The following is a 19,964-nucleotide window of genomic DNA, read 5'->3' as shown; positions in this document are numbered from 1 at the left end:
ATATAGTTATTGTCACAGGTATGCTGAGTCACAAAGCAAATACAAAGTTTATGAGTTGACAGGGAAAAGGCTGCAGGGAGGTAGAGATAAGTGTGCCTGGGTAATCACAAGTGTCTTGTGAAATATACACATTGTTTATTTATATTGTCCATTTATCAAGCTCAATAGGGGCTTGGGAAACTGAAAATAACCAAAGTAGGAAAAATTATTAGTGTTATTTTCCAAATTTGCTGCTGGTGGTGACTTTTTGGTTCAATTTATTAAATACTTAATTTAGAAATTATTCTCTGTTTCTAGTGGAATACAGCCTTGACCAGCTTGAGAAAGATAAAAGGAGAAGTAGAAGAGAAGGAGAAATAAATGAGGCTCATGTGACTGGGATTAATTTACTCGGAGATCTGGAGTAGCAATAACTTGTGTCTTTCCAAAACCCCCGCAGTCAATTAATGAGATCAATTTAAAGTGGCAGTATTGAAAGGGAGAACCCAAACACTTGGATATAGCAGTAGGCAATTGACCTATTCCTTTTTCCATTCAGATTCACTCAGTCAAATATATCTTATTGACTGTGGCTACTGTCCTCATAACTGTGTTAGCTAATTGTCTGAAGTTTTCATTCATTCTCTGTCTTTGCAGATGTCACTGCTATTCAATCTGTATTTCCTTGCTCCGTCTAGCTCTCTGTCTGCACTAACAGGATATACACATGTGTGTGTACACATTTTTTTCCTTAATCTATCCCACTGTTCCTCTTAATGTCTTTGGACAGATCAACAGTCTGAAAATCAGGCTTCTAATAGAATCTTACTGGAAGTAACTAGCTGTGAAACTTGGGCAAGTATTTGACCTCTCACTTCTCCCATCTATGAAAGGAAGATGTGAAAACAAATGGTTGTGTGGTTCCTCTCCTACTTACTCACTCTATATTCTATAATTTTTTACCTAGTTTCCATGGAGCACAAGGTTGTTAGTAATGTACCCCACGACTCTCCTTAAATTAATCAGACAAGCCAAAATTGGGGGAGATCTGAACAAAGTCTTAGAGTCTAGTTGATAGTAAGAATATGAAATGGATATGACTCATTGATGTGATATGGTCTTCAAAAAGCTAAATCTGGTGTTTGGATGTGTAGAAATGTATTAGGTTTTATAACATAAAATTTCCATTTTGGTAGATAAAAAATGTTGAATAAAGGTAATTTCATAAGGTTCAAAATAGTCTGTAGAGTGAGATGGAAGCAGAAAAACTTCACTTTGCTCCGTTCTGCTGTACTAAGCTTATACTTTAAGTAATCATTCAGTTCTTGATGCCATACAAAAAAAGAGGGTAGTGGACAAAAAGAGACACATATATTCAGTATATAACAACCAAGCTGGGAGGGGACTCTAAGGCATGTCTGGTTAATGGGGGAAAAAATAAAGAGACTCTTTAACTTGGAGGTGTTAGCAGTCTTTTAGTCCTTAAAAGATAGGTGCAAAAGACAAAATTTTTCTGTGTGTATATATACATATATATATACACACACACACATATATATACACACACACATATATTTAATGCAATATATGACTAAGTAGTTCATATAAGTGACAGTAGTAATAGTGACTAAGAAGTTCAGAAAAAGATTCAGATCCCTGTAAGGAGGAACTTTTTGAATGGAGCTGTCCAAAATTTAAATGTGCCTTGTCAGCTAGTTGCAGTGTGCCATTGCCAGGGATGTTCAACTCAAGCAGCACCAGGTGGTAGGTGTAGGACACTGGCTGTCTACCTGGGGTGAGTCTGTCTCCCAGGGAACATTTGATAATGCTTGCAAATGTGTTTGATTGTCACAATTTTGGAGGTTGGTGGGAGGGTGCTATTGGCATCTAATGAATAGAAGTCTGAGATGTTTCTAAACATCCAACAGTGCACAGAACAGCGCCCTCACTCTAAAGAATTACCCAAGCCGAAGTTGAGAAATCCTAGTCTAAACATTTTGATACAGATGTTTAACTCCTAACATCCCTGTAGCTGGGGAGAAAAAAATGAAATTGATCTATCGGAACAATGGTTATGTAGGCAATTGTTTATAATGATATTTAAAAAAGAATGTTAATGACATGCAGACATGTAAATTTTAAAACATATAACATTAAACATAAAAAGGAATACATCTCTATTTTATAAATATATGAAAATATTGAGTGGTTAATTCTGATCAGTGAGGTTATTCATGCTTTTGTTTATCTTTTTCTCTATTTTCCAAGTAGCTATAATATACCAGTCCTGCTTTTAAATTCAGAAGAAGAAAAAAAGAATCGAAGTTGAATTTTTAAAACCTAATATGTCCCTGAGGACTGAATAGCACATGGTAATAAGAATAACCATAATAGTAACTTCAATTTAGCCGGCAGCATATGGGGAGACAGGTCCACTCCTTCACTCCCAGTCAGAATGTAAATTGTTATAACCCCTTTGGAAGACAATTTGTCAATATGACTGCAGAACCTCAAAAATATTCATATCCTATGACCCAGTCATTCCAATTTTGGGAAGCTAGCCTAAGGAAATAATCGAAAATAGGCACAAAGATGTTCATTTAAGCATGATTTATAATAGTCAAAAATTGGATTTATAATGGCTACAAATTGAAAACAGTCTTAATTACTAGAAATAGGTGACTAACTAAATTATAATAAATCCATATGATGTAACACATAGCCATTGAAAACAATATTTACAGCTACTGATGGTGGGGAAGAAACTTAAGATGCACAAATAACTGTGAAAAATAAGGGTCCAAAATAAATAAAAAGGATAACCCCCAAAATGTAAGTATACAGAGAAACCATGGTGTTTGAAAGTATATGTGTTAAAGTGTTAACAGAAAGTAAAGATCTTTAGGATATGAGATAATGAGTGTTTAAAAAAATTTTTTTCTTCATATATTTATGACCTTTTCTAATTGTATAAAATGAAAAACATAAATTTTATAAACAGACAAAAGCTTTAATAATATTTGTCAAATGCCAAATCTGAGTCCAAAGCCATTGTCCATTTTAAGAAAATCATCTGATTCAACATCACATCTACTTTTCAAGAGAGCACCATGCCCATTTCACAGAAGAGAAAATTTGGCCTAATATTCCTCAGTCTCCATGTTTTAATTTAGATATTGTTTCCTCCAGGAGGCCCTCACTGACCTTCCAGTTCTGGTTAAATTACTCTTTCTCTGAGTTCTCATTACTTTACTGATCATGTATATATAAAACTTATATATAATATGTATATTATATGTTGTGCATATATATATGCACTGTGTGTGTATGTGTGTGTGAATATATATATATATATATATATGTTGTGCCTAGCAAGTGTATGACACCAAATATCCATAAATTGACTGAATTAATTAATTAATAAAGAAATGAATAACTTACCCAACCTGGTAAGTGGCAGGGCCGGCCAGGTCAGTGCAACTTCAAAGTCGGTGTTGTCACTGAATACTCCAGATGGATTGCAGAGAAGACCAAAGTTCATGTCTCGGCACCTTTTCCAATGTACAGGACTTATTGTTGGGACAGAGTAGTGCCTGGCCTATAAGTTAAACATTCATCCAGCTAGCTATTAAGGCTTGAATGCCTTCAAAGAACAGCATAGATTTTTCTGTGAATCGTGAGTGTTTTCGCAATGCTTACCACGGCAGCTGGTAATGATTATTGCTCCTGTTTCCCTTTGAATTTCATGTTCGTTTACTTAACAGGGCACTGCTAATCTAGAAGAAGGGAGTGGGTGAAGAATCCCATTTGTAAAGAGGATAACAGGTTAATGAAAAGAAGCAGAGGTATGTGTAGGTGGTAGTGTTTCTACAAGGCTTGGTTCAATTGATATGATTTAAAGGCAAGCCTTGGCTGGCTGGTCATAATAAGGGCCACATTATGGAGGGGATTTACGTGGCAATTACCATGGTCCTTGCTAGTGGGATACAATGTTTGAGGGTTCCCTGGATACTTAAGATTAATGTCTGAATCAGTAGTGTTATTGTTGCAAGATCTTAGTGTGACGGGAGCCATTTGAGGCACGAATTTTTATCCCTTATCAGAACATAAAATACCTCATAGTCTGTAAGAACACCGATGACTATGGCCTGAAGTTGCCCTAAAAGAGTTTAAGCATCCTGTTGATTGTTTTTTGTTTTTTTTTTCCTTTTCCTTGGCAACTAGAATGCATAAATGAGTCTAGAGCTACTTTTGCTCATCTAGGTAATATGACTGAAATGGGAATTATACATGTTCAATCATTTAGAGAAGAGGGACTAAAAATCATAGACCTATAGCAAATGAAATAATTATAGAGAATCTACCATGTAAATGACTGCAATTAAGAACTTCTTCATGTACCCCGGGCCTGATTCACAGCCTCTGGGGCAAACTCACCATGGTTTTTCCCTTACAATATATATTAAGAATGATGATCCTGAACCTCAAGGAGCCAAGGGGAATTTTTGGATTCCTGCCAGGTATGTACCTGGCCAAGATTAATTTGGCGAATCAACAATTCCCAGGAACCATATCATGAGTACTAAGAGAACAAATTGATTTATCTAGTAGTATGTTTCTCCAACCTAGTTATCGGTGCAAAAAAAAGTGCAGTGGACATGGCACACGTTCTAAGAAATTCTCCTCCAAGGAAGTGGTCAAAATATGTAATGCTTATTTATTATTCATTTTGAGATCCAGATTATCCAGTCAAGGGGATCAATACCTTACTCCTCTTCCCCAGAAGCCTCGCAAATAAAGTCTTAACACCATCTCAACAAAAATAAGATAGGGACCTGGACACAGAGAATATGCCTGTCTCACAGATTCCAAGCAATCAGGCAGAGTGTTGAGAAATGCTATTGAAACAGGAAGTTCCTGCTAAAGGTGTTGGTGAGATTGGGATGCCAGTGCAGAGTGATACAATCTTTGGACAAGAACGCATAACATGTAAGTGTGTGAATCCTGTTCTTGTCTATAGTGACATCTTGCCATTAAATCCTTGAGAACAAAGAAAAATAATATATATTAGCCGAATTGTTTGCTAAAACCCCAATGTAGAACTCAGTAGAACAGACAGAACTACGTGGAAGAGTCCTTTTTCCTGGACAGGGTATTGCCAACTAGCCTCCAATTAAAGCAGGGCAGAGCCATAAAACTATTATAATCCAGGGGAAACTGGATACGGGGCCTTTTCATTTTGAAAGCAATATCCAAATCTACCCAGAAAGTCTAATTAAATCCTTATGGATCTACTTCTAATTAGCTGCTATCCAATTAGTGTTCTGAAACCTGAATGCTCAGATTATCCCTTGTTCCCATCTTGGTGGAGGGACAGGGGGAGTAAATTAGAGGAACAAAAGAACAAAAAAGAGGCTTTGAACTTCTGCTAGAAACCAGTATCACAAATCTAGAATGACAAGCCAAAACCAAGATATAGTTGGCCTGGGGCAACCCATATCCTTCATTTTCGTATTCGTTCATTAATTCACTCATTTATCAGGTGGACATTCGCAGGGCACCAGTGATGCTCTCAGGCACCATGATTGGTGGTGAGTTACCAGATGGTTTTAGCAGGTGAAAAGACTGGGAGCCCACTGGGAAGCATACAAAAATTATTATGCAGCCATCAGAGCAAGGGGGAGGTTAGTAAAAGCTGGTGGACCTTAAAGTTTCCTTACTTTTGTAAGTATAAAAACTGAGGTCAAGAGAGAGTTTGGGATAATGGATGCAGCCATAGCCAAAGAATGAGTCTAGTGTCTATAGACAAGTTGTGATATTTGGAATTTTCCATGTGCAAACACGTGCACACATGCATGGCGCGGACACACCACACCATGCACTCCTCACCTTTGCCATTTTCATAGGGAAACATGAAGAAATAAGTGTATGGATTTTAGAACTGGACAGTGTTTTATTTCAGACTCATGTTCGCTTGCTAGCTATGTGATATGTGACTTTGGCAACTTGTTTATCTTTTCTGGGAAAACATATACTTCTAGGGGTGCAGTAAGGAATAACTGGGAACAGTGGAAGGTGTGCCTGGTACAGAGCCCGGGGTGTAGATGCCATTTAATAAATGATGGTTTTCTTTCTCCTGAATCCTGAGAGTAGATCCAATCTACTGTTTATTCTTTACAATAGGCATGGTAGAGTAAAAGGGACAACGGAATAGAGGGAGGAAGGGAAGAAAAAAAAGAGAAAAACCTTAAGACCAGGTGCGGTAGCTCATGCCTGTAATCCTAACACTTTGGGAAGCTGGGGAGGGTGGACCACGAGGTCAGGAGTTCAAGACCAGCCTGACCAATATGGTGAAACCCCATCTCTAGTAAAAATACAAAAAAAAAAAAAAAAAAATTAACTGGGTGTGGTGGCACATGCCTGTAATCCCAGCTACTGGGAAAGCTGAAGCAGGAGAATTGCTTGAAACTGGGAGGCAGAGGTTGCAGTGAGCCAAGATCGCACCACTGCACTCCAGTCTGCGTGACAGAGCGAGACTCCCTCTCAAAAAAAAAAAAAAAAGAAAGAAAGAAAGAAAAAGAAAAAGAAAAGCAACCATAAGATGAGCAAGAAGCTAAGTTTACAAATAAATGTAATCCGTACTTCTCAACATCAGGACAGGCCCTTCATGCTTATCCAGGTCTCTTCCTGCGAGTGGGAAGTCAACACTTATCCAATGGTGCATTTAAGAGCACCAAGTTTTAAAAAAAGACAAATGTCGAAAAGAAATGCCATTTATCATCAAACGCCGTTATTAAACACTAGCTTGTTGGCATATCTGTAAGTCTGGTTGTCATTTTGCTAGGTGGAGAGGGCAGAATTTTGGAAAGTATCTAGGCCACACTCTTGTTTCAGAATAGTAATTACAAAAGCCACAATGTATTGGTCACTTAGACTCATCATATATTTGTCCTTTTATTTTAAATACCCCAAGGATGGAAGTATTTCTAGCCTAATTTTCCAGCTAAGAAAGTCAAGGATAAAAAAAATTTTCATGTGTTGTTACTTCATCCTTAGTACTCCCCTGGGAAGTAGGTATAATTAGCCTCATCTTAGAGATGAGAATACTGAGGCTCAGAGAGGACTGTCCTATAACCAGAAAGAGGGTGTGTTAGGATCTGAAGCCATCTGATGAAAGGCTATGCTCTTAATTAATAGCCTTGCAAGGACACATGTAGGTCACCGGATACCTGGGAAAGGTAAATGCTCTGTTCTGTTACAACTTAGTAACAGCCTTTGGCCCAAAATAAGACTGGACATTGACTTTCATGGATGAAAGTCCACATTCTTAACATGGATTCATTCAGAAGCACCCAGATTTCACAAGAGGAAATGATGAGGCATTTTTCTGAGGTGTTGAAATTGTGCCCTTTGTCAGTCACAAACAAACCTAAAAAAAATGCTTTGAAAATTCCTCAAAGGTAAAAGGTAGCCTTTCTTCTCCCGTAGTTCTGACATAGTCCCAAAAGGAAACAAAAGCTTGCATAATTCTAGCCCCGGTGATTCTTCTTTCCTTCTTATTAACGACAAATCTTCACCACATTTTTTCTTACTAATTAGTTAAATGCTTAAGCTCCTGAGTCACTGAGTTGTCTACTGGTTAGAGCTTGTTCTAGCTCTTCCACCCTGAAATGGAACTTGCAAGGAATTAGGCCCTCTGAAGATCCCACATTCAAGTCATGAAAACAAGCCAACAATGAAATCAATCACTACCAAGAAGGGTGGACAAGCACAAGCGTTAAGACCCACTACTGCTGAGTCAGGGCCTTTAGATATGCTGCCAAAAGGAAGAAGAGAGAAAAATTATGTTTACTCATTTATAAATGTGTGCATTCTTGCCTCCAAAGATCCTGATTTCACATTGGTCCATTGGGTTCTCTTTTCTTTGCTGCATTCAGAAGCACAGTTGTATTTCATCTACTGCTTGAGAATGCAGAGGAGCTTGTCCCCAGCAGTGATGGAGCCAAACATAAAGCCAGTTACTTTTCCCTGGGTGGCTAGTGGAGGCTCCAAGAAGCCAGAGATTGGTCACAGTCATATGATCTGAGAGAATAGACCATGCACTTCTGGGGGCTTGACCTGACTTTCACCAAAAGCATGCACAGAACGTGGACCTGGCCTCCTGTAGAAAAGGCATGTCTTCAGCTTAGGTTATTCCTTTCTTGATGTTCACCATGATGTCAGGCTCCTAGCAGGAGAGCCATTAATAACTGTCATGTAAACCACAGGAGAAAAGCTATGAGTAGAATTCTGTATCTATACTTATAAAAAAAAAAAAACCCAAAAATCCCTTTAGTATGAATGTATGATGTTCTACTGATTGGCCCTAAACACTTTTCCAAAGCTTACCTCCACTTTACTCATCAGCAGTGCAGCTGCCAGAATTCTCACTGTTCCCAAGCAGCCATTTTCTCTCAGGCTTCTGTAGCTTACATTCTCCACCCTTCCTTTGTCACCAGGTATCATCTAAAAATCATACCTAATTATGTCACCTACATGCACATGCACATACAAGGACATACATACACCCCTCATTAGGCTAGATCTCCCTGTTTGCATGTAAAATGAAGTTCAGGCCTGTTAACATAGCATGTAAGACCCTCCTCAGTCGGCCTCCAAAATGGCCCATCCAGCCTCATTTCTACTCTCCTTCCTTCATCTTTTCCCTTACTGATGTTACCACAAAATTCTCTTATACTCCTCATCATTTCCAAAGGAGACCAGGCCTGGACTCAGTACCTTTGTGTACTGCTGCTTTGCTACCTGCTATTATCCTCTCCTTTATCTCTAGGAAGCAAACTCTTTCTCATCCTTCAAGAGTTAGTTCAAATATCCTCCTCTGGGAAGCCCTTTCTGAAGCCCACAGATGGAGTTAGTTATACCCTTTACTGTGGGCACACCAAGGAAAAACAGCTTTACTCGTGTGCATGTCTCACTGTGTTGTAATAGCTTATCTGCCTATCTCACCATTAGACTGTGTACTTCTAGAAGGCAGAAATCTTTTTCTAATGATTTCTTATTTCCCAGAACCTAGAACAATGCATATTAGAAAGGGTTGATTAGTGTATATGTTTAGAATAAATGAGTACCTTTGGTGACTTGGCATTTGACGGGCAATCTTGGCCATCCTAAAGGGTTCCATGCCATCAGATATACCCTGCATTGCCATGAGCTTTATTATTGGCTTTTAGAACATCATCCTCCTGCTTTGAATAAATGGTCTAGCAGACAACAAAGTCCTGAGGAACAGAAAACATAAATGTTAGCTCCAGGAATCACCAGCATCTCGTACTTACTCGGGACAATAGAGGATGCAATTAGGAGCTGAAATGATTATCTAGTTTCCTATACATGGTAGATCCTGAGTAACCTGCTCAGCAAATCATATTTATCCTTTGAAGTTGAGAACTAACCCTACATATCTGAAACAGGACCAGGTACTCTCTAGATCTTGTTTCTGTTTGGAGAATCCTGGTCAAAGAATGTCAAGGCCAAAAAGACTGCCAATATCAACCACTCTATTTTAGAGACGACAACATTGAGACTTGAAAAGGAAAAGAAGCAGTAACATGAATAAAGGCAACCAGTTAACAAATATGCCACAGATAATGGTAGAAAACCCTCCACTGCATAGAAGAAAGAGGGTGTTTGTTGAAGGTTCTGGGTTTTCTCTATTTGCCCAATAAACAGATGCAGCTCTGAGCCACTCCACTCTGCAGTAGATCCTTGACCCTTCTGTGAGAAAGAGCAGATCTAAAAAGCTGCCTTGGGTCTTGGCAGCTCTCACTGTGCTTATAGAACGTTGACATTTTTGTTAGGGGTGACTAAGAGAGAAGATTTGCATTGGTTAGAAATTAGTCAGATGGCATTTCCTTAGGCTTTGCTTTCATTTCTCAGTGAAAGGTTGTGTAGGAAGCATTTGATTTTCCTGTTATATTACTTTATTAATAATCTATAGTTATTGGCTAGTTTCCAGAAGCCTAAGGCAAGAGAACTTGATAATGAAGGATATCCTAAAAACCAGAGATCTTTGGGCAGACACTCACTTGGGGCATTAGGAGATCTCATTACAAGTCCTAGATCTTGATTTTCCCCTTTGTAAAATGAAGGACTTTAACCAGGTACTCTCTGGGTCCTGTTTCTGCTTGGAGAATTTTTAAGACCTCAGAGTCTACCTAGAACTGTTTTTTACTGAGCACAGTTCTCTCGTGCATCCTGTATGTGCTCATTTCTCAGGACACAATGATAACAAGATGGGCTTCGTTCCTGCCATCATGGAGTTTTAGCCTAGTGGAGAAAACAGATAATACTATTGGAAAACCCACACTGAAGAAAGATTGTTACCAATCATTATGAACGCAGTGAAAAAACAATGAGGCTCTGAGGGTTACAACTACACAGTATAATGAATTACACAGAGGGAATGTTCAACTTAGATTGAGGGCCAGGGTGTCTTTTCTTAGGAGGAGGTTTGTAATCTGAAACTTAAAGGACAACAAAATCTAGTCATGGCCTATATCATAGCTCATGGCCTGTAATCCCAGCACTTTGGGAGGCCAAGGTGAGAAGATCACTTGAGCACAGAAATTCTAGACACACTTGGGCAAGATGGTAAGACCCTGTCTCTACAAAAAGTAATTAAAATTAGCTGGGCGTGGTGGTGCATGCCTGCGGTCCCATCAACGTGAAAGGCTGAGGAAGGAGGATTGGTTGCACCCGGGAGGTCAAGGCTGCAGTGAACCTTGATCATGCCATTGCACTCCAGCCTGGGAGACAGAGCAAGACCCTGGCTCAAAAAAAAAAAAAAAAAAGAGGTTAAGACTTGAGCATTTCAGGGAGAAGGAAAAGAGTGTGCAGGAGACTGACTGAGGTCGAGAAAAGTTTGGCCTGTCTGAGAAACCAAAAGCAGGAAAGGAGAGAAATGTCAGTAGAGTTCAGTGAGCGAGGCTGCAGATGGGGGATTATAAAATATGAGGTGTGAAAGAGGGGCAGGTGCAGAAAGATCAGAACTGAGGTTTCAGTATTATGTGGGGAGGTAACCTAATTTGGTTTATATCTTAACTCCGTTATTCCAGTGACCATTTGGGGAATAACCCAAATTAGGACCAGCACAGAGGCAGGGAGAAAATGTAGGAGGCTTCCACAATAGACCCAGTCAGAGATAATGGTGACCAGGTGGAGATGGAAGGAGGTAGATGTGTTTGGTTGGTATTTTGGAAAAGACTTTGGTAGAATTCCTTGATGGACTCATACTTGGGTAATCATTGAAGAGCAAGTCACTGTGTTAGGGGCAGGGTGAGATGAGTATACAAAAGTAAAGAGAACATGACCTCTGGCCAAGACCTTGAGAAGCTCAGAGTTCACGTAATTTTCATAAAATTCTAGTGAGTAAGGGTTACAGCAGCAATGAGATGTTCTTTTGCTTTCAGAACAGATGAGGCCTCCATGAATGGGGAGTTAAGAAGAAAAGGTTTCACAAAGGAGTAGGCCTGTGAGCTGGGCCATGAAGGTTGGGTTCTGATCTAACAAGCAGAGCAGGGGGAAAGCCCTCAAAGCAGCAAGAGCAAAGCTGCATGGCGTGAAGACTGCATGGGATTCAGGAATCATGAGCAATGGTAGACTCGTGCCAAAGCACAGTGTGTAAGGAAGACAGGACTGGAAACATATGCTGAGGTCTGACTGTGAGAGTTTGAAGCCCCCCTGAGAGGTCCGCACTCATTGAGAATTTCAGAGAAACATGATTAGTTCTACAATAGGAAAAATAATTCTGGTGCTAAGAACTAGTAAGGTATAAGATAAGCCTAATCACAGAGTGATTTGAAGTTGAAAAGAGTTTATAAGTTATTCTTTAAGAAATCTCTGTTATTGAGGTGTGAGGCAGAGCCAGTACATAATGTCTATGTTCTGAACAAACTGAACGGGGAAACAAAAGGCTAACATTAATATCAGGCACTTGTAGAGCATTTACCTTGTGCCAGGCAACATTCTGAATGCTTTATGTACACTAGCTCATTTAATCATTTCAACTCTAGCTTGATAGGTAACGCAGCAGGAATTTGAATCTTAGCTGTTTGAGGTCATTGTCCATGCACTCACCTTTAACATTTTTCTGTCTCTTTCTGCAAAAGTAAGATAAAAATATTACCTTCATTATAGAAAACACCCCCTTGTAGAATAGGTTTATCCCTTCAGGCATGTGGACTTTCCAATCCAAACTCCAGAAGTAGAAAGATACCCACCAGGACTAGGCAATGCAGGAAAATCGCAGGCTTCAGCTAGGACTGTTTCATACAATTGCCTGCATGGCCAGAAACAAGGGTGAAGGCATGCACTCTGTGAGCAGCCCATTTGTGGACAGTGGGTCATGGGACTGAAGGAACCGTGTTACACGTGCCTGAGTTTTCCTTCTAACCTCAGAAACCATATTGAGCACCCCTCCCTTGGGGAGAAGTGAGTGAGCAGGTGGAGAGACGATAGTAATGTTAGTATGGTGGAACTTCTTTCCCATAGATGGAAAACACTGAGGGCTAAGAAGAAGGGCCTCTCCTCCAACATGTGTTATCTAGCAAGGCTGGTACTATTTAAGGATATATAGTCTAATGTGATAGAATACAATATGCCTAGCTCTAAAATTATGTTGGAAAAAAAAATCAACGTTATGATGTGCTATATTCAGTCAATGAGTAAATATTTCTGTGCCTGCCACATGCTCAGCATTATAATTAGAGTCACCATGAAAAATTCTTATCCGTGATCCTTTATGCTATCAAAGCCTAAATTCTCCACTTAACCAAGAATCCTGGATAATTCCCAAAAAACAAATTTATTATTTGTTTCTATGGTTGTATGTTTGTCAAAAGTTGAAGGATTAATAGAAATAAGAACAATTTAGACTATAAAAGCCATAGGCTTATAGAAATGCTAGCATCAGCACATTCCAAAACTGCCTGACCCATCCCTTGATAGTATGTGTGATCACTGTCACAAAACTAGCAGTTGGAATCCTTTGTAACTGAGAATATAAACCCAGTTTAGAAATATGTCTTTACTAAAAGGTGGAAACTTAGAAACGGAAATGGATTTATCACAATGAACTAGAACTAAATGTACCAACACAGGCTGAAAACACTATAAGATAGTTTTTCAAATTTATTTAAAATTAAGAAAAGAAAACTGGGTAACATTAAATCACAGTTGAGAACACTGGGGTTACATAATATTAACATATAATCACATGATCGTTTGTGATAAACAGAAAATTTTAAAAAAAGAAAAAGGATAAAAAAATTTAAAAATTAAGAAAAACAAAAATAGAAACAAAAAAAAGAACAGAAAGTGAAATGAGAAAAAAAATTGATCAATGGCAAATCACTAGAGATAAATCATTTTGTACAGATTTCCCTATTGAAAAAAATAACAATAATTGTAACACCAGCTAAGCCTCCTTTCTTCTTTCGGTTTTTGTGAAAAACCACAATAAGATGTATCTCTAGATGGTGTGCTTGCCAGAATCTTTGCTGCTTCTTAGGTGAAAGATCATTGATAAGAATCTGGTGTGGAGAACAGTCAAGGAAGCATTGCAGCTCAATGCAAAACAGTGGCAGGGAGGATCCACGGAATTAGGAGTCAGCAGTCATTATTCTACTACCTGCTAATCTTCTATGAGCTTTGTCAAGTCATTTAAGCTTGGTACCCATCAGCTTCCTCATCTGAAAACTGAGAAAAGTTGTTCCAAATTGTCTAAGTCCATTCCAGCTTGATCATACTAGTGTCTTACGTGCAGCTTCTTAAAATCCAGTTCACACCTCTGTCAACTCCCTGAATAATATGACTTCAAAAAAAAGAAAAAACACCTGTAGTTTGGTTATACAAATTATGTCCACTCATCTCATATCCACAGCTACTATCGATATAATAAATTGGCAGTATCTGTAGTATCACTTATTAATAAAATGAAGTTTTTCTGACATATACGCAACCCAGACTATTAGGTCATTATCTCAATAATCCCTTAGCATAGGGGAAAGGGCAGAAAACACTTTCATTTTCTGTCTTGAACATTAGCAAGGTACAGTCCATATAATTTAATTAAAATAACAAATGAATATATCTATAACTGACCTGTGTCTGTTTCTCCAAGCCAAAGGGTAAGTCAGATATACATGATTTAAAAATCCCTTGTTATTTTCAATATAAATTGTTCAGCTAAGTATCCAACAAATTGAAAGAATTAAAATGTTAATATCCAGAGCAATAATCTAAAACCGACTAGTCATCTACCATATAAAATGTTAGATTTTAAGGAAATTTCAGAGCTTATTTTACACAATTCTTTCACCTTTATGTTTGAAATTTTAGTTTTGCCACTTCTTTTTATGAAGATCAGGAAGTTACAAAGACCGAAAGGTAACCTTATAGCTCAACAGTAAAGAATTAAAGGAAGTTAAATGATGTACCAAGATAGATCAGTTTCTGGCATCATAACTTCTGTCACGTGGACTTGAAAACTGGTGGTCGTGGGATAGAGCCTAAAAATAGGTCTTTAATCTTAATATATATATATATAAAATATATGAAATATATATATATGAAAGCTATATCTATAAAAGAGATATATATATGAAAGATATATATATATACACACACGCAGATAGAGAGAGAGGCGGAGTCTCGCTCTGTTGCCCAGGCTGGAGTGCATTGGCGTGATCTCGGTTCACTGCAACCTCTACCTCCTGGTTCAAGCGATTCTCCTGGCTTAGCCTCCTGAGTAGCAGGATTACAGATGTGAGCCACCACATCCAGCTAATTTTTGTATTTTTAGTAGAGGTGGCATTTCACCATGTTGGTCAGGCTGGTCTTGAATTCCTGACCTTGTGATCTGCCCGCCTCGGCCTCCCAAAGTGCTGGGATTACAGGCATGAGCCACCACGCCCAGCCAATCCTAATTAGTATTGATTGCAAATTATTAAAAGTCACTCAAATTGTAATTATAACATGTTTATACCAGCCATTCTCAGCAACATAATATCCGCCAAAAAGTAATTAACAAATACTCCCAGTGTTCTTGTTGCTGAAGGAAGTGGGATGAGGAAAGGAGACATTTAAAGGTGCTCTACAGAAAGTATAGATTCATTTTTCTATGATATAGGGTGTTTATTTTTAATGTGGACTACACATTGGAAGTAATATTTCTTGATTTTAAAAAAAGGCTGGGAATAATTGCTTACTGCCAGAAAGCAGAAAATAAAAATCTAACAAAGATACAAGTAGCCCTACAAGAAACAGCAAACACGGACTCAATGTGTATGAGAGAGACAGGGTCTGCAATTAAGATGACCAACCATCCTGGTTTCTCCAAGACTGTCCAGACCTTCTCCCACATCTCCAGAAACCCCTCCATTGTAGGTAAACCAGGTTGGTTGGTCACCTAAGCTGCAGCATCTTGCTGCCATTCTGTAACAAGCAAAGACAAGAAGGTTTTAATTGGTAACCCAAGCCTGGAGAGCTAGCCACACCAAGCCAGTATGGACAATGCAAGTCAAGAGAAGTGCTGGACCTACTGAAAATAAATAACAGGACCAAAATCAGATGGACCCCTTACCCATGCTGGTAAAGAACAGTAGCCAGTGTTTGGTAAGGAAGGACCAGTGCCTAAATTGAACACATGTTCTCTATAGTGTCCTCTCTGTCTGTATATGAAGCCAAATTGATAAATGCCTGATTCCGAAGGCATGAGTCCATCCTCCGCCCAGGCAGACACAGAACATTTACCAGAGCACATTTTCCTGCTGACTCCTGTTCCAGTGGGAACACAGAATCTGCTCAAGAAATGGTTCTAGACCAGCGGTTCTCAAACTTTAACGTGTATTGGAATAACCTTGTGGAAATGCCAATTTGATATTTTGATTAGGGGAATGTTGGCAGGGAACCTGAGATTTTGCATTCCTAACAAGCTCCCAGGTGATGCCCACATACCACACTGTGAGTGGAAAGGCTGTGAGCTCCAGTAATCAACCAAGTTGGGAGGCTGATTACTGGAGATGAAAGATGAAACCTATTTGACATACCCAACCTATAGTAAACTACCTACTCATAGGGCTGCTCTGAGGATTAACTGAAATAAGCCACACAACGCTCCTAGCACAGTGCCTAACATCTAAACCACATATAGCTTCCATGCCCCAAATGATGGGTTCAATCACTCTTGTTAGTAGTCTTGTAAATGCAATTGATATGAAAACTTCAGAAAGCCTGGTTTGTAGAAGTCAATGAGAAGAGGGGGGTTTTTAATATATATACACTCAGTTCTGACTCACACAAAGAACAAGGCTTCTGCACAGCAGAATTCAGAGGAGGTCTACTCTAGTGCAGGGCTTCCCAGCCCTGGTTGTACGGTGGTATCATATGGATATCTTGGAAAAGACATGAATGCCATTACCTCACCCCCGATCAATTGAATCAGAATCTCCGGTAGTCAGGTCCAGGCTTTCCAGGGTACAGAAAATTTGCAGGTTATTCTAAAGTGCAGTCAAGTTTGAGAGACACACACATAAGGAAACTAGAGCTCCCTGAGTTCTGAGGTTGACTCTCAGCTCTGCTTTGACAAACTTTCTGTACCCCATTTTCCTAATGTTAAATTAGAGTAATGGAAATAACAGTAGTGTCTATCTCGAAAGGCTAAATAAATCAATTTATGTGAAGCCCTTATTACAGTTTAATTTATGACTATGCTACATTTGGCCCTACCAGAATGGATAGGTGGTGCATGACTATTACTATCAGTATCTAAGACCTAGTACCTAAGTAAGAATTAATTCTACAGAATTCTATATTTAGACCTGTTTGTATTCAGATGCTATATCTTATACGAGCATTATTTTAGGCATAGTAATATGACAATTTAACATATTGTAAGCACATACTGTTTATCAGGCATAAATACATATTATGTACTAAATGCTGTACTATTAAATATGAAAGGCAAAAGAATATGATAGGACACAGATTCAAACATGAATTGTGGTTCTACCATTTACTGTATATGTGACCTTGAGCAAGGTACTTTTCTCATCAGCAGCCTATTTCCCTATCTGTCAACAAGAATGATGGTAATACCTACCACTTAAGGATTATTTCAAAGAATGAATGGATATGATCAATGTAAAGAATCTGGTATAGCACTTGGCACTGAATAGGGGCTTACTAAGTGCATTTCTCCACCCTATCCATGTGTTTTGGGGGTACAGGAATGAATAAGATACCCCCAGTTTCCATAGTCTGCTAGAGAATATAGGAAACAGACATACAAATTTCATTGCTTCCCCTTTAAAATCCTTGTATTAGAGACATACAATGATAAAGAGCTAGAGTCTATTTATAGGAAATAGGAAGTTCATTATGTTTATGTGCTCCGTTCCTTGATATGGTACATCTGGGAATTTCATTTTTTTGTATGTGCATGGTTAGCCATTGTTTTGATTTTTGGTAGGTTTTATACTTGTTACAGTTTTTAAAGTAGACATGATTTGGCAGATGTTTAGAGTAGTAGGTGTGCGTTGCTTTTGATGTCTTTGAGAACACAGAGTCCTCGAGGGCTTGGATGGCTTTCTATAGTTGTATTCTCTAACTAATAGCTATGCAGTTCATGAGCATTAAACAATGTCACTCCAAGTTACATAAGAGGCCATTCCACAGGAAGCAAAGGGAGTTAGTGTAAGAAAAAACTGCACATTCCACATGGATCTTGTTCCACCCCACTTGACAAGGGGCAAAAGTGACTGAGGAGTTCATAGGGGATTCTGGAATGGATTTTATAATCTTCGTAGAACTTGAAAGATGTATTGAACCTACCAGTTCCCTGAAAAACTGATGATGGCTAATAATAATGATTCATTCGAAATGCTAATGCCTACTCAAGACTCAGAAGATGGGTTGAATTCGCATTTACATTCCTAACTAGATGTTTAATTGCATTTAAATACTATTTAACATTTAAGTGACACTGTAATTTACAAATAAATATTTCTACCGCCATTTGAGTGGTGATTAAGTCATGTTTCTTTGATTTACACATCATTCTGTGTACTATTACTATCCCATTTTACAGATGAGCAAGTCAAGTCAAAGAATTCATAAGTAATCAAGGCACGGGTATTCATCTATTCAACAGCAGCAGTACCTATGAGCCCCAGCCATGTCTCGTGTCCACTAACTATACTTTTCCCACTAAATATTGGCCATGTTGGGCAATGTGTGTTGTTACTTGCCTGTGTGTCAATTTCTTTATCTCTGAACTCACTTCACAGTGAAAATATGATAAAAATGAAGCTAATTAAGAAAAGAAATTCTGGAATAAATAAGGTTCTGTATAAGCCTAGAATATTATGACGTTTCAGGAAATGTGGAAGTGGACCAGAATTAGGTGTGTGTACAAGTAAACCCACCACCCTCATTGAAGCCTACAAACCAGGCACTCTGAAATTTTCATTATTTTTTGGTTAACACTGCATTTCTAAAAGCCTCCTGGAACATTTTACTTCCAATTGCCAATTCTTTAAAATCCTCTTGGGTTGAGTCCAAGCTTGAAAAATTTCATCTGAAAATGAATGTTTTGGGTTTTTTTTTTTTTTTTTTTGACATTCATAAAGTTCAGAGCATAAAGTACTCTTTCACAGAGAATAAAAACAAAGTTTACAGTGGAAATCATGTCATAGACAGGCCATGGGGCACTTTTCGCCCTAGCCAATCAGCCAGAGCTCGGTAAGTGAAGGATGGAATCTGGCCTCAGGGAAAAGCCTTTTAGGGTAGACCCATCCCCCTCTATGAGGCTGCTCCTGCTAACTATGCTGTGAGCGTCCTGGGCTTGCAATGAACTCAGAATTCTCATCTGAAGTTTGACTTTATTTCACCATACATTGTGAAAGGGTGACTTCTCCAATCATCCAAAGGAAACATGGTCTCCTTAGCAAGACTGGACTAAACCAGCCTAAAGCCATTAAACCTGAAATCCAGTGCTGTTAACAAGGTGGAATAAGTGAGCTCCATGCCAACTGGTTTTCAGCCCCAGGTAGACTCTATTTAAACAGGCTGTGAACTCTTTCCACCACCTCCATTCTTTAATGCTTCTTAGTGAATTTAAAACAAGTGATCTCAAGCCACAGTGATGGCTTAGGAGCTGGCAATAAGAAGCGTATTGAAATGAAGTGTTCCCTTAGCTGCCTACTCTTCACCCATATTATGCTGCAACTGTAGTGAACCACCTACAGATACCCACACATGCTATGCTCTCTGTTGTCTTCATGCTTTTGAACCTGAGAAGCCCGTCTGTGAATTTTCTCCCTCGTGGCTCCATCACCACACTCACCTCTTTCTGGTTCAGGACACGGGTCAGATCCTCCCTTTTCCTTTAGTCCTTGCCCTATTCTGCAAGATCTCAGGTCTGCACTCACAACACACACTATGTTTGCTTCCATTTCAGCACTTCTCTTCCCATTACTTGCCTGTATCTTTCTGCGTTCAACCAGTTATGAATTCTTTAAACATTTGGTACATTCTACTCTACAAAGTTTGAATAAAGAATGACATACGTAAAAGCCATTCGCTGTTGTTTAGGTGGTAGAAAACTACTAGTTATCAAGTGCCTTCAATATGCCAGGCACTGTGCTTAGTACTTCAAGTGACTTTTCTCATTATGTTTTTTCAAATATGCCATGAAACTGATATTATTACTAACATCATCATTTTATAAGTGAAAAAGCTTGTGCTCAGAGAAGCTAAGTAATTTAGAATTGCTCCAAGACCATACCAAGAGAAACTGTATTCATTTGGGAATACAATTCCAATTCTGGAGTATTCCAAATGGAATCCCATGTCTGTCTAACTTCTAATCTCAAGTCGTTTCCATGTCATCATATTCCTTTCCTTACTTCTAGGGAATAGCACTGGTT

Source organism: Colobus angolensis, unplaced genomic scaffold (genome assembly GCF_000951035.1).
Source record: "Colobus angolensis palliatus isolate OR3802 unplaced genomic scaffold, Cang.pa_1.0 Scaffold17, whole genome shotgun sequence".
Classification (NCBI taxonomy): domain Eukaryota; kingdom Metazoa; phylum Chordata; class Mammalia; order Primates; family Cercopithecidae; genus Colobus; species Colobus angolensis.
Note: the sequence above shows the minus strand (reverse complement) of the source record.